Raw genomic sequence first — 25,819 nt, 5'->3', positions numbered from 1 at the left:
TTGAAAGGTGACACATGTACCAATATCCATAACATCAGCATGAACGTGCTAAGTGCTGTGGGAGAAACCCAGCACCACGAGGGCTCAGACTCAAGCAAGGCCTTCAGGGAGGGAGACATATATGAGCTGGGCCTTGAAAGGGAAGAGTGTGAGGTTCTGGCATGGCAAACCACAAGATGTCAGTGCACTGATAGGATGAAAGTAGGTAAAGAGGGAAAACAGGGATTTATTTTGGCCGGAGGTGATGGACGATGAGGTAGCAGGTAGGAGATGGGGAAAGACAGAGCTAATGCGACTGACTCTGGACATGCTGAGTTTGAAATCCCTTTGGGGGGCTTCCTTGGCAGTGTGGTGGTTAAGACTCTGTGCTTCCACTGCAGTGGGCAGGGGTTCAATCCCTGGTTTGGGAACTAAGATCCCACGTGCCTCAAGGTCAAAAAAAGAAAGAAATTCCACTTGGACATCCCAGCGGAGCTTTCCAGCAGACAGAAAGAGCAGAGTTTTGAGAAAGTTCAGACTTGGGATCACATGTGCACACAGAGGCCTGTTGAGACAGTGGATGTTGCCTAGAAACTGGAGCTAAGCAATACAGTGAAGCAATTAACACTCCAAGCAACAGATACTAATGTCTTCATTACTTGCAGGCAGGTCCTCTACCAACACAGAGGGAGAAACTCAGCTTTCCCTCTGCAGAGCTTTTGGAAGAGCTTAGAAGCACGCGGAGGCTCTTTGCTAGATCAGTGCAGTAAGGCTGGTCTTGGTAACTGGGTACCGTTGGGGGCATTTTGGTGCAGTGATCCCTGTGACTAAAACCTGATTTGTCTCTTTAAATGAAAAAACACTGTGTACTTTCCTCCTCATCTAGAGCTGTTCTGAGGTTGACGTCATGAGTACCATTTTTCCCCTCTTGCTATCTGATTCACCCATCATTCTCAGAATGATGTAGACATGCGTTCGAGCCCTTCTGTGATTTGTCCAGTGCTGTACTATTATAAGCTTTATTGATCACACAATCCATTAGGGCACCATTCACCATAAATAATTTATATCTGCAGGCATGAGCTTGTCTCTGTCACAGATGCCATCAGCAAGAATCCCCTTCAGGAGGTTTGTGCTGGGGGGGTGGGAAACAAACAAAAAAACAACTGTGCTGCAAATGTAGTGTGAACACACAAGACCCAGGGAGGAATAAAAATAATGATCGAGTAAACCTCATGCCCAGAGCCCACATTCTACCAAGGGTGGTCTGTCAAACAGAGAACAGATCTGAGGTTTTTCAGACCACAGAAAGCATGCTGTCCTGACAAATAGATATAAGCCTATCTTCCTAGCGGAGGGAATCTGTTTAGGCAGCATATCAATATTTGTTGAACACACTAGAGCAGTGCTAGATGTTATAATTGCCGGGGCTGGAGGGAGGGGTGGGAGCAGGGAGAAAAAGAAATAGTAGACATGCTTGCATCGCTGTACAGACCTTAGAATTCTGTTGGTCAAATAGGAAAATACATATGACTAAAACTCTACGATCTCTGGCAAAAACAAACAGAAGAGGGCAAGAGCACGGGGGCTCATATGCGTCTATAACTTTCTGAAGGCCACACAACCGTAACAGAGTGCTTAGATTCTAGGCTTTAAGCAGGGTTGCCAAGCAGGAGGAGTCACACAGATAGAGAGGTGAGTAGGAGTGATGCGGCTGTAGGGGTGGAGGATGGGTGTGCAAAAGTCTGCAGTTGGGAGCTCACAAATCATGGGAGCCAGCAAACAGATGTCAGCAGGGGCAGAGATCCCACGGTGTAAAGCCAGAGAGTGACAAGTCACGATGCTGGAAGGGGGCTGCTGGGTTACGGCCTTCCCACACAACACTGGAGTTGGAGGGGCCTGTTGGAGGGTAGACAAGACCTGGGCGGGGAGGAGGGGCAGAAATCTTCATCATTTTTCCCTTTGGGTCCTTCTTTCTTGAGCTTCCCAAGCCTTCCCTACTACGGTAGGCCTTGCTGAGAAAAAATTATCATTAAGCTTACTGAATAAGCCAGGGTTGAGATAAGAAAACAACCTGGGTCCCTTAGTTCAATAAAGGGAATTAAGAGGGGATCTAGCTACAGATAGATGGAACAGCTGAACAGCCAGGAGATGCTGAGGCAGAGATTAGTAACAGCTAGGGCTGGAGGTACCAATGGTGAAGAGCCTGGACTGTCCAGAAGATACCAGGGCCATGGCTGAGTGGCCTGGTGGGAGCTGGGGCCACAAGGAAACATGGACGCCATGGGAGAGGCTGCCCAAGACAGAAAGAGAGGGCTGGAAATAGCCCATACCTTCTCCCCTTCCTGCTAGGACCTCCCTTTGGCCTAATTTGTAGGCATCAGCTGGGAAGGGATGGGAAATGACTGGCATTTCCTTGTTCAGTATCTGCAGATGACTCTTGAAGAAAAGCAATGCCTGTCTCTTGCAAATGGTGGAATGAGGCATCAAGTGAGGCAGTATTCGGGGGCAAGATGTTCTTAATGACTCTACAATTAACATGACTCAGTCCACTGCCTGTCCTAAGGCAGAGTAACTGAAATCAGAACCATTGGGAAGGTCTCTCCCAAGAGATCTGAGATTCCTTCCACCGTGACTGCCCTAAGGTTTGCTCTGGAGTGTCTGACCCAGGAATGAAAGGGCTGCAGGCTCAGTGAAAGCAGAGTGGGAACTGATTAAAGTCTGTGGTTTCTGCCTTCTCTGACTCAATCTCAGGTCCAGAAGTGTCTGCAGTCTCCCTTTCCTCAAAAAGTTCCTCTGCTATAATACCATTTCTGAATCTCTCTTGTTTCTCAGAGACTTCACACATCACAGAGGAGCACTCCTGGCCTGTATGGGTCTCTTAGGCCAGATTTGAATGACAGATTAAACCAGACACAAGTTCTGCCAAGAATTCCAAGGCCCTGTGGACACTCCTGAACACTGGGTCTCCCATAGAAATCCTGTCCCCAAGGAGATGCTACTTAGTAACTTCTAGGGGTTGTATGCCTTTACATGAAATAGTTCAAAATTATTTCAAGTGATGGTCATCACTAGGGATGCCAATAAGAGGACAAAGAAGCCCTGCTGTGTTTTATCTCGAGAAGTTAATGTAGATGCACATCACATTGATTTAATATATTGAATAGTTCACTTACTGTGGATTGATCAACCACAGGGCAGATGGCCCTATATAGACATGGTCTCTGCCCTTATGTCAGTTTAGTCAGGGCCAGGAAGAGGGTGTCAGGTACTTGCTGGTAGCAGGAGCTGCTACAAGGCCAGGACTGTAGACAGAGCATTGATTTTCCAGAGAAGGATATGATCACTGCGCTGTTCATCTGTTTGGTGCTAACGCTGCAATTCGCTGGTTCTTAAACAGAGCTTGACAAAACACGCTTGTTGTGAAGCCAGGCTGCTAATTGTGCTGGTAATTAAAAATTGGCAGTGCCGAGTTTGGCCCACTTCCCCTCCCTTGAAACCTTCCAAATCAGCGTTTGCCTTTCACCACAAGAAAAAAACACCTGCTCTGTTTTCCCTACTCATTTCCTGGGACTTTCAAATGCCTCTTAGCTGCTGCTTTCACAGAGCCTGGAAGGATTTCTGGTATTTCATTCAGAAAGCTCGCGTGTGCACTGCAGTCAGCAGGGCTATGTATAGGCAAGGCCGAGCAGAGGGCAACCTCGGAGAACGCTCAGAGGTGCCAAGGGCAGGACCGCCTGCGGCCTCATCTCACCCTCCTGCCAGACTGCTTTGATGAGGCCACATTCCGTTCAGATTTTTCTGGCTCTGGGAGCTCGAGTGTCGATTCCTGGAGGTTGGGGGCCACGTGGCAGTCTGCAGCTCCCGGACTTGTTAGCACAGGCACACGCACTCGGAGTGATGCGTCATCCGCCTATATTTATCCAGTTGCTGTTTCAGTGGCTCTGAGAAGTGTCTGGAAAACAACAAAGCTGCCTCCTCCTGCTATGCAAGCTGTCTGAACTCCACAGACAGGCACTAATGGCTTCTGTGTGTGTGTGTGTGTGTGTGTGTGTGTGTGTGTCTGCATGCACACGTCTGCACGCACAGACAGGGGCCCTGGTTCCTGGATCTCCTGGGTCAATGAGAGACACCCTCCTCCTCCCCTAGCCAGCCTGGTATTTATCATTCAGAAGGCTGCTGCTTTCTTGCTCTAACTAGGGCCCCCATCTGAGCTCACTCTCAAGTAGGTCCAGTCGTGAAGGGCACCATTTGCATAGTGGGGAAGGGGAGCTGGGAGGCCCGGGGCAGGACCATTGGCAGCAATAGCTGCAGTAAGGACAGAGACCCTGGGAAGGTGTTGGTGAATGTTAGCGCTGAAAGGCATCCTGGATGTGATCTTCCCAAGACTGTTGTTTTGTAGGTGAGGAAGCTGAAGCTAAGTAGGTCAAAAGTAATCCAGCACCGGCACGGATCTCGAAGGCCTATATTACTGAATCCCACAGCAGTGACTTTCTACCACCCCGTGCCCAGCAGCTGGGACCTCACTTCCCCAGCAAACATCCTTCAGAATGTCAGGCTCCAAGACAACATGCTAAATTCACAAGTGTTAGGGAAGCCCGCTGATCGGTGACCAGAAGTGTATTGGTGATAAGTGCGTGGAGAGGTGATTGTATTATCTCAGAACTCTGGCTTCCACTGAGGGCCACCATCTAATGTACCCCGTCACCGCTCTGTGCTTGAGCCATTGTCACATCCTGCTGGCCACCTCCCAGACACACACTTTTACAGTCACTACTTTATAGTGTGTGGACAACTTCAGTGCCAGTACCCACAGGGTGACTCACTGTTGTTAGTCACTAAATCGTGTCTGACTCTTTGTGACCATATGGAGTGTAGCCTGCCAGGCTCCTCCATCCATGGGATTCTCCAGGCAAGAATACTGGAGTGGGTTGCCATTCCCTTCTCCAGGGGATCTTCCTAATCCAGGGATCGAACCCGGGTCTCCTGCATCACAGGCAGATTCTTTACCATCTGAGCACCAGGAAGATCCAAACAGATAGATGCAAATAGATCTGGGCTTCTTTGTCATTTCTTAAAGCCCATCCCCTCATGATAATTTATCCAAGAGAAATACAAATCCCATTCCTAAATCTTGAGGAGTAGATGATCTTCACTCAAGCTTTCCTTGATAGAGAGAGAAGTGGCTCAGAAATGCCCACGACAAATGTGCCGCAAATCCCCTTCTCATCCCTTTCTCCCCCAAATCCCATTGTGCACCATAGTTACTCAAATTTCTCTCTTCCTAAATTCCCAGCCCAGGCTGCCTCTCCTGTCACTTTCATTTTCCCCTCTCTCTTGCTATCCTTCTTGGATCCTGAATGTTTTATGGTTTTAACTTTTGCTTCCTTTGGTGATTCTAAGACTTTTCATGTGTAGATCAAACTGCTTCACTTCCTCCAAATTCTCCTTTCTACCCATTTTCTTGACCAACACACCAGAGACATAGGAACTGAGTAACTGAGACAACAGTTTGTCCTTAAAATGTGGGGAGAGGAATGGTTGTAAATTCTTTTACATGGCTTTTTTTCCTTTTTGCCACATGAAAATTCAAGTCAAATTGACCTTCAACTAACTGTCCTTGGTTGGGTTGCCCCATTATTGAATTCCTAAAGTGCTGGAAGTAATACAGTATTAATTCAAGGCTCCCTAAACCTGGTGCTTTGTTACTTCAAATAGTCTGCTGCTGCCTCTCAGTCACAAATAGCCAACTTCTCCTCTTGACAGCCATGTTCTTAGGATGGTGGATGTGTTCCCAGCTACCTAACTACTGCCAGCTGGACTCATGTCTCCTTTTCCATAGATTTTGGTCAAACCTTATTTAAATTGAAAAGAACAATAGACCTTTCAGTTACTATCACTCTATGTGCAACGGATCTGTGTCCCTGTTTTATATGGAGTAAGAACTCATTGCAGGAGCAGCGACCAGCGTGCTCAGAGCAACTGACACAAGCCCTGGCACTTGAGGGGTTCTTTCGATTCATGGGGTCACAAAGAGTCAGACACGACTGAGCGACTGAACTGAACTGAACTTCCTCTTCCTCACTGGGTTCTGGTCTTGGACTCTATCACAGGAGCTGTCTCCCTTTTGAAGCATTGGGAAGTAGCTTCACCCCTTTCTCACTCTGTTTGCTCTTCCCTGGGGGCCAAGTCATACCTTATCTGCTTGGTGACTTTGGAAAGACTGAGCATGAGAAACTCAGCCCTTTCTTCCTCTTTCTTCTTAAACCTCCCAATCTGAGGATGGGGTGTGTTTTGCTCACCTCCTGCCTCCTGGATGGCAGTCATGAGGGGTGCAGGGCCATCCACTGCTATGGCCAGGTCTGAAGACATGGCTTTCACTTTGACTCGATGGAGGGACACAGGAGAGGCAGCATATGCAGCTATCTTGTCCTGTGTGTATGTTCTGCAGAGCCAACCCTTCTTTGAGTGAGATTAACCAAGTTTTAGACTTGGGGAAAGGCATTAAGGATTTTGACTATGGCCACAACGAAGCCTTAGTCTTCAATCCAGCTTTATCATTAATAAAATATATTTTTAAAATCATCTGTCTTATTTCTGCAATTGTTTTTCAGTATCACGTGGGAAACCATAATATCTGAATTCAGTTCAATTAAACTATTAATTCTATAAATACTCTGAGGGAGGGAGCACAATAATTCATACCTTACAATGCATGCGTGTGGGCGTGCTCAGTTGTTCAGTCGTGTCTGACTCTTTACAACCCCATGGACTGTAGCCCACCAGGATCTTCTGTCCATGGGATTTTCCAGGTAAGAACACTGGAGCTGGTTGCCATTTCCTCCTCCAGGGACCTTCCTGACCCAGGGATTGAACCCAGGTCTCATTGCAGCTGGATTCTTTACCACTGAGCCACCTGGGAAGCCCACTCTTAAACTGAATGAATCTATATCATACAATTAACACTTTACAACTGTCCACCAGGAGTGAGGCTAAGGAGAAGAGAAAGGGCAGGGCCATCTTGGATTCAGTTCCTAGAACGATATCAAGGGTGAGGGTATCAAGCCCACGATCCAGTGTCCAGTGGATTTTCATCTCGATGTCTGGTAGACTATGAAACTGTCCTCCTCCTCCTGGTGAGCCCGGGATGCTTTGGTAGCAGCACAGTAACATGGTTAAAGGGGACCCCAGGACCAGTTCTTGAGTTCATCCCTTCTCCACCCCAACAATAAAACCTTGGGCTGGTCACTTAAACTCTTTTTCCTTTAGATTATTTACTTAGGAAATTGGGACAATATCTCTTAGGATCATTGTGAAGAACAAAATAAGAGAATTATATAAAGATCTTAGAACAATACCTGGCAGATAGTAAGCCTTCAATAAATGTTAGTGATTATTAGTTGCAACAGTAAAATATTTTTTCTGTCACCAAAAATATCCCAGGAGGATGCATCTTTAGGATATGTCACTGGGAAAATGTGCTTTGCTTTTAAAATAATTTTGTTTTGCAAATATTTCAGGAGGAACACTGAAAGTGAGAAACAGCTATATAGCTTTCTAACAAATACAAAAGGGATACTTGTTAAAAAATAGAAATCCCATTTTTATTGCTTTCTCCACCCACACCATCTCAAGGATCATTTCTTAACTGCTTTTCCTCTGAAGACACATATCAGACCTAAGATCCAGTGACAACTGCCTCCTGAAAGTCTTGACGTGGAGCCCTACGTGGGGCATTTCTAATTTTGAAATGAGCTATGTGGTTCAAAAGCGCCACGCTTTCCAACAAGTAGATGATTGATAAGACTTTCTCGTTCACTGATCAAGCTTGGTGAAGAAGGAAAAACAGGAACTAAAAATACCCTTTGTGTTTGAACTAGGGGCACTGAAAGTAAAAAGAAGACCCAAATTTACATATGTGATTACATAATTATATATTTAATTTGTAGTTTGTGTGCTAAAGTCACTTTAGTCATGTCCCACTCTTTGTGACCCTGTGGACCACAACCCGCCAGGCTCCTGTGTCCACAGGATTCTCCAGGCAAGAATGCTGGAGTGGGTTACCATGCCCTCCTCGAGGGGGGTCTTCCAAACCCAGGGGATTCAATTCACGTCTCCTGCATCTCCTGCATTGGCAGGCAGGTTCTTTACCACCAATGCCACCTGGGAAGCCCCAGTTTGTAGTTTAGAGTACAATTATCTTTTTGATCTAGGGATTTCTGTTGTCTCATCTCGTAGACATGGAGTTGTTACTGCAACAGAGCAGAATGCCTCTTTGCTGACTTTTTAAGCATCAAATTTATTTATTTTTATTTAAAAAAATATTTGGCCACAGGGCATGGTGTGTGGGATCTTAGTTCCCCAACCAGGGATGGAACCTGTGCCCCCTACTGTGGGAGCACAGAGTGTTAACCACTGGACCATTAGGGAAGTCCCATCTCTTTTGTCAATTTTTAACACAAATTCAAAGTGCTATTCACTTTATCAGCTAGGAATTTTGCAACCTATAGAATTACCAAGAAAGAAACTCATTTGAAGTTCATTTCCATCTTCACCTGAGTTTTCTAGAAAATTGGGATGACATTTTACAAGTTAACTAAATAAAGATGACATAATAAATGATGGTTGATTAAGTTCCATTCCTGTCCTCGAGTTGGAATGTCCAGGTGAGAGGCTCTTCAGATTACCTCTCACTGAGTCAATGCTCCATCTTTTCATGGCAGTGATCCTCAGGTCATCTGATGGCACTGTCATAAATTGTACTTCTACTTGGACAAATAAACCCAACAGTCACTAACCTGAAGTTTTCTACAAACAAAAAATATCAAACTGGAAAAGTGGATTTTAAACAGAGCATGTGAGCTAGTGTGGTGACTAATAAGAACAAAATATTTCTCTCTTTTATTGTAAGTCTTCCAGCTGCACCTAAGAGACAAGAGTTTCAGATCCAAGAGCCTCAGCTAGCATCCTGGAGGAAAGTGAAAATTAAAGTTGTTCAGTCGTATTCGATTCTTTGCGACCCCATGGGCTATACAGTCCAAGGAATTCTCCAGGCCAGAATACTGGAGTTACCCACTCCAGTAAGGGAAGTATTCTTTCCCTTCTCTGCGGGATCTTCCCAACCCAGGGATCAAACCCAGGTCTCCCGCAATGCAGGTGGATTCTTTACCAGCTGAGCCACCAGGAAAGCCCATCCTGGAGGAGGTGGACATTTAATTCAAGACTCTCTTGCTAATTTATAAAGTCAAGAGAGGGTATAGGCAGGAAGCCATTATCTCCTGAAAAAAATGGGGTCCTGTTCTTTATGTCCTTCTGGGATTTCAGTGCTTCCTATGAATGACAACTCAGCACCATACCAGGATTCTTACACACCAGAGGATAACAAAATATTCCAGGCCAGTTCTTTCTCTTGCATATGAATCTCAAGGAGACAAGGAAGCAAGAACCACAGATGCAGAAGTTGGCAGAGAAGCTGGCTAGGAGTTTGGTGGCCACACTAGTCTTAGGAGCAATGAGAAGTTGGTCCCCGAGGACAAAGAGATAACCAGAGCCAGAGGAGCCACTGAACCTGAGACTGTGTATAGCCATGAACACCCCTTCAATTCTCCAGGAGTCATGGCTATGTGGTTGGTTGTTGATAGTTCCCTGCCTTTTTTCTTTTTAAACTTTCCTATCTACTCTTACAATAACCTCCTACCTCCAAATGGGTCTGAGTCCCTTGAACCCAAAAGAATCACATGCTGGGTTATATTTTCTATTAAGAACCTGAGGGCTAGGTGCCAAGTCAGTGACCCCCCATTGACTCCTACTCCATAATATGTTGGGATTCCTACATAAAGAACCTGGTTATCTGACCCCAACAAATCCCCTGAACAGAGTATAGTATTCTCTCTTCACAGTCAATGAAATAATAAAAATGCAAAATGTCTATTCCTCCCCTGGATGTCAACAGACATTCCTTTCCCAGGGGGATGTGACCTTTGAGTAATGATATGAAGTAGTAGACTGGAGCTTAAATATTTTAAAAGGGAACAATGTGGCTAATGGTACCTAACATTTATTGTGTAGCTCTCTAGGCTCAGTACTGCGTGCCTTGACCTCACCCTCACAACAGCCCTGTCAGATGGGTGTTAGCTTGTCCCCGTTTTATATTTTAGTGACTAACCTGAGGCTACACATCTAGCAAGTGGTAGAACTGGGATTCAAACTCTCTTTAAAAACTGGAGTATAGTTGATTTACAATGCTGTGTTAGTTTCAGGTGTACAGCAGTGATTCATATATATATATATATATATATCAGTTCAGTTCAGTTCAATCGCTAAGTCATGTCCAACTCTTTGCAACCCCATGAATCACAGCACGCCAGGCCTCCCTGTCCATCACCAACTCCCGGAGTTCACCCAAACTCATGTCCATCGAGTTGGTGGTGCTATCCAGCCATCTCATCCTCTGTCGTCCCCTTCTCCTCCTGCCCCCAATCCCTCCTGGCATCAGAGTCTTTTCCAATGAGTCAGTTCTTCTCATCAGGTGGCCAAAGTATTGGAGTTTCAGCTTCAGCATCAGTCTTTCCAATGAACACTCAGGACTGATCTCCTTTAGTATGGACTGGTTGGATCTCCTTGCAGTCCAAGGGACTCTCAAGAGTCTTCTCCAACACCACAGTTCAAAAGCAACAATTCTTTGGTGCTCAGCTTTCTTCACAGTCCAACTCTCACATCCATACATGACCACTGGAAAAACAATAGACTTGACTAGATGGACCTTAGTTGGCAAAGTAATGTCTCTGCTTTTTAATATGCTATCTAGGTTGGTCATAACTTTCCTTCCAAGGAGTAAGTGTCTTTTAATTTCATGTCTGCAATCACCATCTGCAGTGATTTTGGAGCCCAGAAAAATAAAGTCTGACACTGTTTCCACTGTTTCCCCATCTATTTCCCATGAAGTGATGGCACCGGATGCCATGATCTTCATTTTCTGAATGTTGAGCTTTAAGCCAACTTTTTCACTCTCCACTTTCACTTTCATCAAGAGGCTTTTGAGTTCCTCTTCACTTTCTGCCATAAGGGTGGTGTCATCTGCATATCTGAGGTAATTGATATTTCTCCTGGCAATCTTAATTCCAGCTTGTGCTTCTTCCAGCCCAGTGTTTCTCATGATGTACTCTGCATATAAGTTAAATAAGCAGAGTGACAATATACAGCCTTGACGTACTCCTTTTCCTATTTGGAACCAGTCTGTTGTTCCATGTCCAGTTCTAACTGTTGCTTCCTGACCTGCATATAGGTTTCTCAAGAGGCAGGTTAGGTGGCCTGGTATTCCCAACTCTTTCAGAATTTTCCACAGTTTATTGTGAATTTTATACATAGTAGTGTGTTATGTGTTAATTTCAAACTCTTAATCTACCCTTCCCCACCTTTCCCCTTAAACTCACTTTTAACTTCAGAGCCTGAGCTCCTAACCAGTGTCCTGTCATAGGAGCAAACTCTCAAAAACCCATTACATCCAGTCTCTGGATGGGCATTTTCTGTTCCCGGGAAGTGTTCCATTAAGCAGGTCTGGTAAAGCCCACACCTCACCTCTCTGGACAGCAAGCAGGTTCCCTTAGATGTCTTCAGTGATGCCCACACTGTCTGGTGGAATCAAAGGAACACTGTCTAGTGGAATCTTCCTCTCTCATCAGGCTTTTGAAACCTTTAACCTAGATTTTTAAAAGCCTCTACTTTACCTGGTTCTTGTCTTTCTCCCACCAACGCTTGGAGGAGAGGAGGGCTACAATACAAGTTTATTAGATCAAAGAGATAAACTCAACTGGTACAGCAGCTGAAAGAAATCAGGCTGCTGCGGTCTTTTGTGACGGTGTAAATTTCCAAAAGGTAGAAAGTAAGTCCCACAGCCAGGTTCCCTAAATGTGTTTTTCCACAACGGCATTGGACAGAAGCTCTGGAAAATACAATACAGTGTTCCCATTGGCAGACACAGTAGCGGAACATACACCTCTCTGCTGTGGTCACATCCAGAAGCCCTCACTGATGCCCAGAGCCAGGGGACCAAATTTGCCAAGAGAACCAAATGGGAGAAGCGTGGTAATTTCCTCACTTGTGCACTTCGGGGACATCTTCATTCAGAGGCTTCTGTGTACTTTACAGGATACTTCTTACAACCTTGGTGGGAGACTGGGTCACAAGGAGGACAGTTTCCCAAGTCAACAACCACTTCCCAAGAAGGAAATCCAGGGGCTTTTTTCTCTTCTGGCCACAGAGTCATACTTTTTCTTCAGTTGTTTGTAATGCAAATAAGGGTCATCATTTCAACTTACGTATATAGCAGTACATATTTTCACAGAAATATGTTTGCTTTACTTAACACCTTTATAAGAACACACCTCCTGCTCGCAAGAGTCCAACTGTAGCTTAGTTTCAGGGTCCTAAGTGGAGGGCAGCACACAGACTCAGACAGAAGAGGGATTCTCGGGGAGGGGACGGGCAAGGAATGGGTTTCAGAAGCACCTGGGGATTCTTTCAAAGTGCCTTCTCCTGCTGTCTCCACCACCCCACCCAGTGCACCCCAGGAAGCATCCTTACAGTCGAGGGCATGTTGAACCCCTCAGATGTGTCTAAGTGAAAAGAAATCTCAGGTCACTAGAATCCAAAACATTTTCAACAGAAGGGTAACTGGAGTCCTTTAAGTGACAAGTATGACTCTCAGTCCACAAATTAAGGTGTTCAAGCAATATTAAATCCATAGTTCTAGAAATCAGCCAAATTTGGGACTTCCCTGATGGTCCAGTGACTAAGACTCCGATTTCCCAGTGCCAGGGACCTGGGTTCAATCCTGGTCAGGGAAACAGATCCCACATGCCCCAACTAAGAGTTCCAATGCCACAACTAAAGATTCCAAGTGCCACAACTCAGACCTAGCACAGTCAAATAAATAAATATTTAAAAATCAGCTAAATTTAAATTTGAGCCCAGATGTCTCTAGGCTCATGAGAAAGTATAATCTCAGTCACTCCAATGACCTACCACCCCTCCCTCCCCTCCTTCAAGGTCACATCAGGTGTCCAGCACACTCTGAGGTGTGAAGGTATTTGAGAAGGTGAAGTACTCTGGTATTTTCCATCTGTCTCACAGGTTCCCATGGAGACGTCACTGTCTTTGGTTCCAAGGGCTTTTTAGGACTGGTGGCACTTTGACACTTTTGTTCACCTAAACCAAACAGTCTGCCAGATATTTCTCCAGCAATGATGGGTTTATTTGGGATCAACAGAGAATGCCAATTTGGAGTCTGCAACAATAAGTCCCCAGCCAGAATAGAGAGGACCCTTTTATGTAGAGGAAAAGGAAGTACGGAGGGCTATAGTAAGCAAAGAGTCTTGGCTTTTCACTGGCTGAGTCCTTGCCAGGAAAGAAGAGGAGTCTTTTGTCTTCCTGTTGGGCTCTGCTATGGTCACAGCGCATGAGAGTTCCCCCTTCTGGTCTCCTGACTATTTTAATTGAGTATCTCCTCAATTATCTTTTTTATACTTTCCTAAGTATTTTTTTAAATATATACCTAAGACAGGAGACTCTCTTAGTGGCTTGGGGGTTCCCAACTGCCTGGATAGCTCATGCAGTGCCTCCTATGTGAGTTCCTACAGCCTCCTCCTGCTCTATTCCAAGGCCTCCATTGATCTCTAGCCCTGGTCTTTCTTCTAGTCTGGAAAAGTCTCCTTTCCCTGTGCTATCTATCTCTTTACCTCTTCTCACAAAACCCTATTTGCTCTTTCTCAGCAAACCTTCTAAGTTATTCTTCAGGCTCAGGCTTCAGAAACAAAACACAGAAATTCTTGGAAGTTACTTCTTTCTATCCTAACATATACCTCCCTTGAGGCATAGAATCAACTCCAAGTCTGAGTGAGAGAAACAGAAAAGAAAAATCTATAGAACTTAGTGGCACCAAATCTTATTTCATTATATTTTGTATATACTCTTCATGGGTGACTCCCAGTTCTAGCTTTCTAATATATACCTTGAGAGATATTTTGGGGGCTGTTTGCAAAAATCCTCCTAAACTTTCAAAAATCACATTAATGCTGGTGAAATTTAAATTTAAAAATATAAATAAAGGTTCTGGTTAAAGCTTAGAGATTTAAGAGCTGGAAAAAGCATTTTTGCCATCCTTGCAATAAGAAAAAAGCTGGATAAACGTAAAACTAACAACTTTCCTTGAACCTATCAGAAAACCTATATTGCAGGCAAACAACTAACTTAAAACCAAGAGAAAGACAAAGGACTGCAGGGAGAAACAGGATTCAAGTGTTTGCTCACCTGAGACAGATGCTGCCAAATGTGTAAAAGCTGGTAAGAAGATTAAACTAGAAATGTTTAAAGAATTGCTAAAGGCCAAGTGTGGGCCAGCAGGAGGCTGTGAAGTCCCAGGGAGCTGTAGATGCAGGAGGGTTCACACCCTCTTTAGGTTTTTCTTCCAGGAACAGCATGTACTCCCGAAGAAGATGGGGAGAACCCTAACAAAATGTCCTCTGAGGCACTGGTACCCAACCTTTTTGGCACTAGGGACCGGTTCTGAAGAAATTTTTCCATGGACAGAGTAAGGGGAGGGGGGTGGTTTGTGATGATTCAAGTGAATTACATTTATTGTGCACTTTATTTCTATTATTTCTATTCTTATTATTTCTATTCTTATTACATCAGTTCCACCGCAGATCATCAGGCCTCAGATCCCAGAGGTTGGGGACCCCGGATGTAAGGTGCTAGCTGGGTATGGAGAAGAGTAGCCACTGCCCAAACCCTATTCTGATACATCTGCTTCATCTCCCTTGTGAATTACAGCAGACTTCTTGCACGTGTGTGCATGCCAAGTCACTTCAGTCGTGTCCAACTCTTTGCAACCTATGGACTGTAGCCCACCAGGCTCCTCCGTCCATGGGATTCTCCAGGCCAGAAAACTGGAGTGGGTTGCCATTTCCTCCTCCAATGTATCTTCCTGACCCAGGGATCAAACCCTGGTTTCTTATGTCTCCTGCATTATTGGCAGGCAGGTTCTCTACCACTAGAACCACCTGTGAGAAACTGTAAAATAGACTGGTATCTTCAATATACTGAAAGAGGGGAAAATGTTGATCCAGAGTTCTACATCCGGAAAAAACGTCCTTCTAAAGTATAGAAACAATAAAGACTTTCTCAGACAAACAAAAATGCAGGGACCTATCTACTTGCTGTAGACCTAGCTTATAAGAAAAGTTAAAGGAAGTTTTTCAAGGTAGATACATGTCAGAGCATTGGACCTGCACTAAGAAATAATGTCACAAATGGAACAAATAAAAGGCTTTTAAAATCATTTTTGTCTTATTTTAATTGCTCTAAAAATAACTGACTTTAAAGCAACAAAATTAACAATATATTATGTGCTTATAGCATATATAAAAGTGAGATATGTGAGACCAATGACACATCAGAGGGAGCAAGAAATTAGGAATATATTGTTAGAAGATTCTGGAACTAAAGGTAGATTCAGATTTTTTTAATGTATATTATAAACCTTAAGGCAACCAATAAAAATATTTTTTAAATGTTGAAAAGGAAGGAAAGACAGAGAAGGAGGTTAAAAGAAATAAATAGACAAAAGAATAGAAAGTAGCTAGTAAGATGATAGAAGTTAATCCAACTATACCAAAAACCACTTTTAATGTGAATAATGTAAACATATCAGTTAAATGTGTGTTTATACATTTGACAGGAATGATCAGACACAGTTAAGAAAGTACAAGGTAGTCTGGGAAAAAAATTTTTACAAATCATTTATCTCACAAAAACTTGTATCCAGAATTGGTTAAAACTGAATAAGAAAAGAAACAATCCAATTTTTAAAATGGACAAAAGACCTGAAAAGATATTTCACCAAAGAAAATATCAATGACAAATAAGCACATGAAAGATGCTCAACAGCATTTGTTACCAGAAAAATGCAAATGAAAACCATAATGTGATGGCACTAAATACTTAGTGTTGTTGTTCAGTCACTAAGTCGTGTCTGACTCTTTTCCAACCCCCATGGACTGTAACCCACCAGGCTCCTCTGTCCATGGGATTACTGGAGTGGGTTGCCATTTCCTTCTCCAAGAGACCTTCCCAACCCAGGGATGGAACCAGGGTCTCCTGCATTGGCTTCCCTCATAGCTCAATCAGTAAAGAGTCTGCCTGGAATGCAGGAAACCTGGGTTCAATTCCTGGGTCGGGAAGATCCCCTGGAGAAGGAAATGGCAGCCCACCCCAGTACTCTTGCCTGGAAAATCGCATGGAGAGAGGAGCCTGACAGGCTACAGTCTGTGGGGTCGAAAGAGTTGGACTCGACTGAGCGACTAAGCACCCACGCACACTCCTGCATTGGCGGTGGATTCTTTACCACTGAGCCACCAAGGAGGCCACAAACTTATTACAATTGCTAAAATTAAAAAACAAAAAACTGGACAGTACCAAATTCTGGCAAAGATTTGGAGCAACAGGAATTTTCACTACTCATGACCGAGCATACAAAATAGCACAACTGTATTGGAAGACAGTTTGGTCATTTATTATAAAGTTAAATATATGCTCATAAAACAATCTAGAAATCTCAACTCCAAATGAGTTTAAAAATTTATGTTCACAAAAAAAGTTATATAAGAATGTTTATAATAATGTTATTCAAAGTCGCCCAAACTGAAACAGCCAAGACGTCCTTCAACCAGGTAATGGACAAACGTATAGTCCACACAATGGACTGTGACTCAGTCATAAAAATGAATGCACTTTGGATTCACACACAATGATGATGAATTTTAAATGCATCCTTTAAGTGAAAAAAGTCAGACTCAAAAGGCTACATGTTGGATGATTACATCTTTATGAAAATTATTGAAAAGGCACTTTTATAGGGACAGAAAATAGGTCAGTGGTTGCCAGGGGATGAGGCGAAAGGGAGGGGTATTCTACAAAGGGGCTGTACCTGGTATTTCTCAGGGTGATAGGATGCTCTGTGTGGTACAGGGGTGGTGGAAAATGGCTCTGCATGTGTCCAACTCCACACGGCTGTGCACTACAAAGTATGAGCTTTACTACGTGCATATGGAAAAAAGAAAAAATCAAGCAGGGTGTCAAGGAGATCCCTATTGGGAGAAGGAATGCAGAAAAATACTATGGGCTGAGTGGCAACTATCAAGTATGTTGAAGAACAGAAAAAACGAAGAGCAGTAAATATAGTGTCACGACCTCAAAATCATTGGTGCACAACCTCTTCACTTTCGCCCACTGTGAGCAATGGATGAATGCTGTGTTAATGGAAGCTCCTAGGAGCAAGGCCTGTGTTTGTCTCCCTCTAGAGGCAGGCGGGTTACAGAACAGTGTCCCGCCAACTTGAGTAATCTACACTCACTCCTTTTAAAACTTCTTATGTGTGGTCAACCCATAATGTTGATGTCTTTTATCATCTTGTTTTAAGAATATGTATAAACATATAAATATACCCATTTCTGCTTACAATTATATATACAGTATGAACTAACAAAATTATAAATCAGATACAAAGAAAACTGTAATCCCAGTAAAGCCCAATCTAATAACCTTAAATTGGTGAAACCAAATCACGGCTCACAGTGTTGTTGGGTCTTCTGAGGTAAGCATTCCTGACGACTTTAGGACTACTCAATGTTGCTGCTGTTACTCTGTTTACAAACGATGATCACAAACCTCCTTTTTTACAGCCCACCTGACATCATGTAAGATGGCTTGAAGAGGGTGAACCTGAAATCACTTCCCACATGAACATCATCACAACCACTCCTAGACTCTGTTAAGATTATTCTATTTCCATCTGCACCTAACCTGTGATCAGTGACATGCAATTCGGGTTAAACTTGGTCCTTGTCCTCTGAGGAGCCTAAGTGTGAAGATATCATGAGGACTCACACGGGCGTGGTTTGTGTTTGAGGAGAAAAGACTGCTGGCGATTATGGCTCTGCTCTCTTTGTTCTGAGTCTCTGCCTGCTTCAGAAGATCCTGACAAGAGGAAGGTGCAAAAGCCACCCTCAGGTGGGATTTTAACATCTTGCACCACCACACTGATCTGTTTTGAATGACTTGGAACTCAAGGTTACAGTAATGCTTTCAAGGTCGAAAAGTAAATCATTTATAAGTGGGCAGCACTCATAACTCATCAATTTGAATAGAATTTTTTTTTAATTGTTTGACACCTGATTCTGTTGATTAACCTGTGATTTGGAGAAATTTGTGCCGTAACAGTGAATAGTCATGTGTTAATTCTGGAGCATTTTTTGCTATATGTCATACAAGAATAAAGCACGCCTTTGAATTTTTGCAATGGGGCAGCCAGTTTTTAACTGAATTTGCCGGAAAGCAAGTTAGGGGCTGGACCAGGGCTGCATCAGAGAAAGACGCTGACAGGATTTTTTTTAGTAGCACTGAATGCAGCTCCTGGTTGTGTAGCTCCAGTGACAAAAGTGTCAGTGGTCTCCCTGCTCCCTTCCTGCCCTGCACGTGTTCCCAACACCACGCTTGAGAAACAGCTGCAGGAAAGTGGACACATGTGTGGGTGATGGAGCCAGAGCCTGGCAACCACACACACCAGCCGTATTTTGGGGAGGAAGGGCAAATCATCAGCTTCTCTGTGCTCTATTCACTCATCAGGAAAGTAATGTCATTCGTTGTCGTTGTCCATTCACTAAGTTGTGTTCGACTCTGCAACCCCATGGACTGCAGCACGCCACGCTTCCCTGTCCTTCAACACCTGAGAGTTTGCTCAAATTCATGTCCATTGAGTCAGTGATGCTATCTAACCATCTCATCCTCTGTCGCCCCCTTCTCCTGCCTTCAATCTTTCTCAGCATCAGACTGTTTTCCGAAGAGCCAGCTCTTAGGATCAGGTAGCCAAAGTATTGGAGCTTCAGCTTCAGCATCAGTCCTTTCAATGAATATTCAGGGTTGATTTCCTTTAGGATTGACTGTTTTGATGGCCATAGTGATATGGTTGAAATGGGGAGATGCACATAATATCCTGAGAGAAAAGCTTGATACTGGGACATAATCTATAAATGTTAGCTGTTACTATTGTCACACTTAACGTGTTGGGTTGGAATCACCCATTTCCCCTTTTTGCTTTAAACTCAACTGGTCTATGAGTTCTGGAAGGATAGGGACCATAACTTCTTGCCTCTGTTCCCACGGTCCCAAGCACACAACACTCAATCAAGGTGTTTTGAACTGAAGAGAGAGAATAGAATTGGAAAATTGTTTGAGAGAGCAAAGAGATTGCAACCAAGTAAGGGACATAAACGAGTCATTTTCACTCCGGAGTGGAGGATAGTAATGGCTGTGTGCCCCGCTAGAGTCAATCTCTGTACCAACATAATTTCATCTCAATGCATTTAATGGAAATTTTCTCACAATGCCTTCTGGTAGACTACTGGAGAGGAGCCTGTAACTAAAGGTTGTTTTCTCTGCTGCAAAATAGACCTGAATGCTAACCAATTTTAAAAAAAGTCTCATTCTAAGGTACTGGAAATGGTTGCGATTTGGGTGTTGGATATACTTTATCAATACATACCTATAATCTTAAAATTTGCACAATTTACTGCATGTGTTATACCTCCAAACAAAATCTTAAAAGGCCCTTCGCCTGTCCGTAGCAATTCTGTCTGACACATGTTTAAAAGACCACCATTGCTACCCCCACTGTCCTTTCCTTGGTACCTCCCAAAGGCATCCTGTGTACACACGGTATATAAAATTACATGAAATTTACAGCTTACCATGAATAGGAAAAGCCTCAAGGCTTCAAAACATGAAAGCTCTTTGCTAAAGAGCATCTGAAATTAACGTTCACATAATCTATCCACCAGAGGGCGCCAACACAGCCCTAATCATAAGAACACACTGACCTAGCAAGCCAACTTATCAACCTTTCTAGACAAGAACTGCAGTTTCCATACACAAGCAGTTATCAATTTCTAGGTTCCTAGGAAGGCAGATGAAATTTTATTAAAGTCAGATTTAATTCATGGGTTTATTTTTTCTCCTCAACATTAGACATGCTGTAATAATAAGAGGCATCTTGATGTCATAAACACTAATAAATGCCTAATAAGGAGATGGACACAGAAATAAGGATAGTTTACCTTTGTATTACCTCTAATGCTTTACAGGTTAGGCAGAGAAGTGAGTTCTGGCATTTGTTCTCCTTAATATGTGAATATAATTTATAAATATGGTGTGTGGTGCCCATTAGAGATGAAAAAATAGTTTCCACTGGATCCATGGATGACCACAGCTAACAAACAAACATGCAAATTAGAAAAAGGCACATCGGTGAAGTCTGGGGCAAAGCTTGGTGAGCAGAAATAAGGGATGGATTTCAAGTCCCACTTTCTCCTACCAGGCAGCTCTGCACAGGACTAACTGAAAAGGCATGCTTGAGGGTAGTTTTTAATTCTCTTTCTGCCCAATTATTAGATAAGAACAATAATTTTTATCTCTTGTAAAATGCAGTTCCAAGACAAGTTGCCCACCTGCCCCCTTCCAATCAGAACACTAACCTTAAGTACTTCCTTAAAGAAACATTCTGGATCCCCCACTAAGCTTTGGAAATGAAACCTTTCCCATCCTGTTCTCTGCTTTCAGTCTATCCTACTAGAAAGGTTTTGCTGTTATTTGCCAAGTAGCCTTTTTCTTTATAATCTCCATTTCCTGATCACTCCCTAGCCCCTCATTTTCGTAACTGACTTTTTCTCATGGGTTGAAATTTATTGTAGGAGGAACCTGAAAGTAGGCATGTGTTTCAACATCGTGCAGTTGACCGTGTCTCAGTTCATACCGTAATTGACCTCACAACAGCTCTTAACCCCGAGGATCACTCTGTCTCTGGAAAGTTTCTTCATTTGGCTTCTAGGACACAGCTCTTTGGATTCTCCTTCTCCTATATGGCTGCTCCTTCTCAGTCTCCTGAATTGATTCGTCCTCATATTCCTGATTTCTAGGTGTTGACATCCATGAACCATCCTCTCTCCTGCTCCGTCTACACCCTTGCCTTGGGGATCTCACCTGGCCTGTGGGTTTACACACCATCTATCCACAACAACTCCCACATTTATATCTCCTTCGGTCTCTGCCCTGAACTCCAGATTCATATTCAACTGCCTTCTCAACATCTCCATTCAGATGTTTAAAGGCAGCTCAGACTAGACATGCCCAAAGCAAACCCTTTCTCTGCCTGCCATGCATACCTCCCACAGCCTTTCACCTGGGCAAATGGTACTCCCCCTTTTTTTAGTTGCTCATATGGAAAACCTTGGCAGCATCTTTGGCTCATCTCCTCCTCTCACTCTCCACATCAGCAACATCAGTTGGCTCCAGATTTGAATATGTCCAGAAATGGGCTACTTCACACCACCAGCTGCCACTCAGGTGGAAGTCAACATCACCTCTTGGCCGGGTTTTTTCTTTAGCATTTATTTATTTGGCTGCACTGGGTCTGAGCTCTGGTACACGGGATCTTCACTGTGGCTCATGGGTTTCTCCCTAGTGGTGGTGCAGGTTCAAGTGTCCCACAGCATGTGGGATCCAGTTTCCTGAGTGGGGACCAAACCCACGTCTCCCACATTGGAAGGTAGACTCTTAACCCCTGGACCCCAGGGAAGTCCCTTGGCCTGGATTATTGCAACAGTCTTCTAATTCATTTCTGTGACTCTGCCCTTCCTCCCCTCTCCACTCTCCAACCAGAGTCAAATTTCTTTGCCACAGTTGGGGGATCCTAAGTGAAGTTAAGTGAGATCATGTCTCTCTTCTGGATAACGTGTTCCACCTCCCACAGTGAAACCAAGGAGCTTGAAAGTGCCTTTTAAGGCTCTACATGGGCAGCTGTGTTTTGGAGGAGGAAATGGCAACCCACTCCACAGAGGAGCCTAAAGGGCTACAGTCCACAGGGTCAGGCACGACTGAAGAGGCTGAGCACACACGCGCATTGTGTGTGTGTGTGTGTGTGTGTAGATGTGTGTGTTTGATCACTGTCTTCCCCACCAAGGAAGTAACCTCTCTGATAGAAAGCATTTTGTTCCATTCATTGTTACAGCTCCAGTACCTAGAAAAATGCCTAGCACACAGCAGATGTTCAATACATATTCGTGGAATGAATGTTGAATGAATCTAGCCAGTTTATACACTGACTAAAAGTTACTTGCAATATATAAAATAAAATGTATTAAAGTTTAGCTTAAAGTTTTCCAGAATTGGGTATCTTAAAAGGCATAGAAAGAAATAAGGTGTTTACTCTTGAAGTACATTGACACCATATAATGTTTGATGAACTGAAGCACTGACTTCATGAACTGAACTGGACTGAAATATTTGTGTTCTGTGAGTAGATTGCCTCAAGATAATTGGGTCGAACAGAGCTACTAGCTGACATTACTTAACCCCTTGTTGGCCTTGTGTTGAATTACAAAACGTTAAATTTACTATATGTTTGTTCATTTTTACCAATTAGTATTAAATTATATCATTAAATACATGTTATATAACTAAATGAATATATTATGAATATAATGGTTCACTACTGCAAATGCTGAAGAACCAGGCTGATGCACTATAAGGAAATATCCATCAGAGAAGTCAGGAATTGTGTTCTATTTCTCATCCTACTGGGGCTGAGATGGTAAAGAATCTGCCTGCAATGCAGGAGATTCGGGTTCAATCCCTGGGTCGGGAAGATCCGCTGGAGAAGGGCATGGCAACCCACTCCAGTATTCTTGCCTGGAGAATTCCGTGGACAGAGGAGCCTGGCAGGCTGCAGTCCATATGGTCACAAAGAGTCAGACACGATTGAGTGACTAACATTTTCACTATCATCCTATTGTCAAATCTAATTGTGTACGTTAAAGATTTCTTGATGAGAGCTGTTAGTATATTAAAATATATTCACTGAAATTCAATACATGATTCAAATGACATATAATTTTAAAATACTTGTGAAAACCACATGATAAATTCATTTAAAACAGGGTGTAACTAAGGGACAAATTTTACTTAAAATACTATATTAATAGCTAACCTAATTCAATAGTAGACTAGTTGCTGTTGTTGTTCAGTTGCTCAGTCATTTCTGACTCTTTTCGACCTTATGGACTGCAGGCTCCTATGTCCTCCACTATCTCCCAGAGTTTGCTCAAATTCATATCCATTGAGTCAGTGATGCTATCTGACCATCTCTTCCTCTGCCACCCCCTTCTCCTTCTGCCTTCAATCTTTCCCAGCATCAGAGTCTTTTCCAATGAGTCAGCTCTTCATATCAGGTGGCCAAAGTACTAGAGCTTCAGCAACAGTCCTTCCAAACAATATTCAGGGTTATTTTCTCTAGGATTGATAGGTTTGAACTCCCTGAAATCCAAGGGACTCTCAAGAGTGTTCTCCAGCACCACAATCCGAAAGCATCAATTCCTCAGTGCTCAGCCTTTTTTATGGTCCAGCTCTCACATCTGTACATCACTACAGGAAAAACCAGAACTTTGACTACACGGACGGACCTTTGTCAGCAAAGTGATGTCTCTGCTTTTTAATATGCTGTCTAGGTTTGTCATAGCTTTCCTTCCAAGAAGCAAGCATGTTTTAATATGGCTGCAGTCATCATCCGCAGTAATTTTGGATCCCAAGAAAATAAAATCTGTCACTACTTTCACTTTTGCCCCCTTCTATTTGCCATGAAGTGATGGAACCAGATACCATGATCTTACTTTTTTTTTTTTAATCTCAGTTTTATTTATTTATTTTACTTTACAATATTGTATTGGTTTTGCCATACATTGACATGAATCCACCATGGGTGTACATGTGTTCCCCATCCTGAACCCCCCTCCCACCTTCCTCCACATCCCATCCCTCTGGGTCATCCCAGTGCACCAGCCCCAAGCACCCTGTATCATGCATCAAACCTGGACTAGTGATTCATTTCACATGTGATAATTTACATGTTTCAATGCCATTCTCCCATATCATCCCACCCTCTCCCTCCCCCGCAGAGTCCAAAAGACTGTTCTATACATCTGGGTCTCTTTTGCTGTCTCACATACAGGGTTATCATTACCATCTTTCTAAATTCCATATATATGCATTAGTATACTGTATTGGTGTTTCTCTTTCTGGCTTACTTCACTCTGTATAATAGGCTCCAGTTTCATCCACCTCATTAAAACTGATTCAAATGTATTCTTTTTAATGGCTGAGTAATATTCCATTGTGTATATGTACCACAGCTTTCTTATCCATTTGTCTGCTGATGGACATCTAGGTTGCTTCCATGTCCTGGCTATTATAAACAGTGCTGCGATAAACACTGGGGTACACGTGTCTCTTTCAATTCTGGTTTCCTTGGTGTGTATGCCCAGGAGTGGGATTGCTGGGTCATACGGCAGTTCTATTTCCAGTTTTTTAAGGACTCTCCACACTGTTCTCCATAGTGGCTGTACTAGTTTGCATTCCCACCAACAGTGTAAGAGGGTTCCCTTTTCTCCACACCCTCTCCAGCATTTATTGCTTGTAGACATTTGGATAGAAGCCATTCTGCCTGGCATGAAATGGTACCTCATAGTGGTTTTGATTTACATTTCTCTGATAATGAGTGATGTTGAGCATCTTTTCATATGTTTGTTAGCCATCTGTGTGTCTTCTTGGAGAAATGTCTGTTTAGTTCTTTGGCCCACTTTTTGATTGGGTCGTGTATTTTTCTGGAATTGAGCTGCAGGAATTGCTTGTATATTTTTGAGATTAATTCTTTGTCCGTTGCTTCATTTGCTATTATTTTCTCCCATTCTGAAGGCTGTCTTTTCACCTTGCTTATAGTTTCCTTTGTTGTGCAGAAGCTTTTAATTTTACTTAGGTCCCATGTGTTTATTTTTGCTTTTATTTCCAATATTCTGGGAGGTGGGTCATAGAGGATCCTGCTGTGATTTATGTTGGAAAGTGTTTTGCCTATGTTTTCCTCTAGGAATTTTATAGTTTCTGGTCTTACGTTTAGATCTTTAATCCATTTTGAGTTTATTTTTGTGTATGGTGTTAGAAAGTGTTCTAGTTTCATTCTTTTACAAGTGGTTGACCAGTTTTCCCAGCACCACTTGTTAAAGAGATTGTCTTTTCTCCATTGTATATTGTTGCCTCCTTTGTCAAAGATAAGGTGTCCATAGGTGTGTGGATTTATCTCTGGGCTTTCCATTTTGTTCCATTGATCTATATTTCTGTCTTTGTGCCAGTACCATACTGTCTTGATGTCTGTGGCTTTGCAGTAGAGCCTGAAGTCAGGCAGGTTGATTCCTCCAGTTCCATTCTTCTTTCTCAAGATTGCTTTGGCTTCAAGGTTTTTTGTATTTCCATACAAATTGTGAAATTATTTGTTCTAGTTCTCTGAAAAATACCGTTGGTAGCTTGATAGGGATTGCATTGAATCTATAGATTGCTTTGGGTAGTATACTCATTTTCACTATATTGATTCTTCCGATCCATGAACACAGTATATTTCTCCATCTATTTGTGTCCTCTTTGATTTCTTTCACCAGTGTTTTATAGTTTTCTATATATAGGTCTTTTGTTTCTTTAGGTAGATATATTCCTAAGTATTTTATTCTTTTCGTTGCAATGGTGAATGGAATTGTTTCCTTAATTTCTCTTTCTGTTTTCTCATTGTTAGTGTATAGGAATGCAAGAGATTTCTGTGTGTTGATTTTATATCCTGCAACTTTACTATATTCATTGATTAGCTCTAGTAATTTTCTGGTGGAGTCTTTAGGGTTTTCTGTGCAGAGGATCA

General features: G+C 43.0%; 1 long non-coding RNA gene across 2 annotated transcripts in view; it reads right to left on the bottom strand.

Moving 5' to 3' along the window:
- Nucleotides 1–25,819, bottom strand: part of LOC133228577 (uncharacterized) — a 137,278-nt gene that overhangs the window by 68,963 nt on the left and 42,496 nt on the right. The gene's annotated exons all lie outside the window — the stretch shown is intronic.

Source organism: Bos javanicus, chromosome 17 (genome assembly GCF_032452875.1).
Source record: "Bos javanicus breed banteng chromosome 17, ARS-OSU_banteng_1.0, whole genome shotgun sequence".
Classification (NCBI taxonomy): Eukaryota; Metazoa; Chordata; class Mammalia; order Artiodactyla; family Bovidae; genus Bos; species Bos javanicus.
The sequence above is the reverse complement of the archived record's forward strand: the minus strand, read 5'-3'. Positions and strand labels throughout refer to the sequence as shown.